Source organism: Schistocerca americana, unplaced genomic scaffold (genome assembly GCF_021461395.2).
Source record: "Schistocerca americana isolate TAMUIC-IGC-003095 unplaced genomic scaffold, iqSchAmer2.1 HiC_scaffold_141, whole genome shotgun sequence".
NCBI classification, from domain to species: domain Eukaryota; kingdom Metazoa; phylum Arthropoda; class Insecta; order Orthoptera; family Acrididae; genus Schistocerca; species Schistocerca americana.
In genome coordinates, this window is record NW_025725491.1 from 197594 (window position 1) to 200000 (window position 2407).

Consider the following 2407-nt stretch of genomic DNA (forward strand, 5'->3'; position numbering starts at 1 on the left):
GTTGCCTAACTGCAACCCCCGCAATATAGTTTGCTACTCGCACTGCCTGGTCCCCAGTGTATCGCTTCATGTTAAACACCTTGCAGCGATACACTGTAATGTGGATGGCAGCAGGACGTACATGCTCAATGCCCTTCGCAGTTGTTCATTGGCATTCGCATGGCGAAGCACTTAGCCTACGCTGTGGTACGGCCTGTGTCAACTGTCCGCTGATGTTGTACGTCCAAATCACACACTGTACTGCACATTGGTCCTCATGTACTGAATGATACATCGTGGTACATGTGACCGTACAACGACTGCGCCAACAACGGCGAACCATGCGGTCCAACTGTTGTGCACTCAGCTATGTGTCGTCTCCCTATAAGAGCCGGATTGCAGTGTGGTATGCCCTGGATGGCGATCAGCATGAGCCGTCTGTTGATGTAGTGGCGCGTGTTGTCAGACGTAGTCGTCTCTTCTCACACACCGTGACAGCATGGTGCACTGCGTTCCACATCTGCGACATGCGACAGAGGCCGGTTGACAGTCGTTCGCGCAATGGACATCGCATACGTACGGGGGCCACCTTCCACGTGTTCGCGAAGCGTGCACATGTTGTTGCGTGTATGTGGGCAGACATAGTGTGTCGTGACACCTGACACAGGCATGCAACAATCGTTGAATTTGCAAATGGCGATGGACGTCTACGTTTGCTGGTGACGTTACGCAAATGAACAACTGGTAAACCGTTGTGGTGCGGTTGTTCTCGCTAGAGGTGAATCAGTGATGGCGACGATCGGTTGAGCTACCAACCGGTTGTTTCAGCGATACCCACCATGCCCACGAACGTGAATGGCATGTGGGTGTGAAGCGATACGCGGCGGTGGCTGGGTGGGACCGTCCCCGGCCGGTGAGGGGGGGCCTCCCGGCGTGCTGGCCGCGCGGTGCGTGGGCGCACGCGCTACAGCCGGCTGGTGGGGGCGGCCAGTGGCAGGCGCGCCGGCCGACGGAGGCGGCAGGCGGCGCAGCTGCGCGCCGGCGCACCCTGCACGCGGCGCCGTGCGGCCAAAGTAGGTCCTCGCGGGCCCGGTGCGAAGCGCGGTGGACATCTGCAGTGTGCTGGTCCGATTGAGGACTGTGTGCGCTGAGGATGCGCCGCCGCCCGGCGCTCGGCGCCGCGACGCCGTCTGCTGCTCGGTCGCCTCTGCGGTTCTCGCAGGTGGTTTGTATCGCAGCTGTGCGGACGTGTTGGCGCGTGCGCTGTGCTGGGAGAGTTCGCTTCGGCACCCAAGTGGGGCTTTTGTCCTTCTGTGGCGCTGGCGTTGGAGCTGCCGGCCACCGTAGGTGGCGCGTGTTGTCTCCCGCCGGCAATGCCACGACAGCACGCTCCCGGGCCTCTGTCGGCAGCGGCAAGCTCAGTTGGGAGCACGGGTGGTCGCACCTAAAGCGTCTACTCGCCAAACTCCGGGCGATTGCGCCTCTCTCGAACCCGACCAAGTACTTAGGACGGCGCTGCGCGCCGCCGGGACCTGAGAGGGTTTCGAGGTGTATCGTGCAGGGGAGCTCAGCCTCCTCCTGTTTGCAGAATAATTGAGCGGACGCTTGCGTGTTCGCGCGGGCCCCCGGGACACACTCCCGGGCGGCCGGCTGCTCAGCTCTAGTTGACGCAGCTCCCTGGTTGATCCTGCCAGTAGTCATATGCTTGTCTCAAAGATTAAGCCATGCATGTCTCAGTACAAGCCGCATTAAGGTGAAACCGCGAATGGCTCATTAAATCAGTTATGGTTCCTTAGATCGTACCCACGTTACTTGGATAACTGTGGTAATTCTAGAGCTAATACATGCAAACAGAGTCCCGACCAGAGATGGAAGGGACGCTTTTATTAGATCAAAACCAATCGGTCGGCTCGTCCGGTCCGTTTGCCTTGGTGACTCTGAATAACTTTGGGCTGATCGCACGGTCCTCGTACCGGCGACGCATCTTTCAAATGTCTGCCTTATCAACTGTCGATGGTAGGTTCTGCGCCTACCATGGTTGTAACGGGTAACGGGGAATCAGGGTTCGATTCCGGAGAGGGAGCCTGAGAAACGGCTACCACATCCAAGGAAGGCAGCAGGCGCGCAAATTACCCACTCCCGGCACGGGGAGGTAGTGACGAAAAATAACGATACGGGACTCATCCGAGGCCCCGTAATCGGAATGAGTACACTTTAAATCCTTTAACGAGTATCTATTGGAGGGCAAGTCTGGTGCCAGCAGCCGCGGTAATTCCAGCTCCAATAGCGTATATTAAAGTTGTTGCGGTTAAAAAGCTCGTAGTTGGATTTGTGTCCCACGCTGTTGGTTCACCGCCCGTCGGTGTTTAACTGGCATGTATCGTGGGACGTCCTGCCGGTGGGGCGAGCTGAAGGCGTGCGACGCGCC

The 2407-nt window shown here is 58.3% G+C and overlaps 1 non-coding gene across 1 annotated transcript in view; it reads left to right on the top strand.

Annotated features, from left to right (window-relative positions):
* Window positions 1-1653: 1653 nt before the first annotated feature.
* LOC124567907 overlaps window positions 1654-2407 on the top strand; it is a 1910-nt gene continuing 1156 nt past the window's right edge. Inside the window, exon 1 of the ribosomal RNA XR_006971043.1 lies at window positions 1654-2407. This exon is cut by the window's right edge and continues 1156 nt beyond it. This is a non-coding gene — a ribosomal RNA (small subunit ribosomal RNA).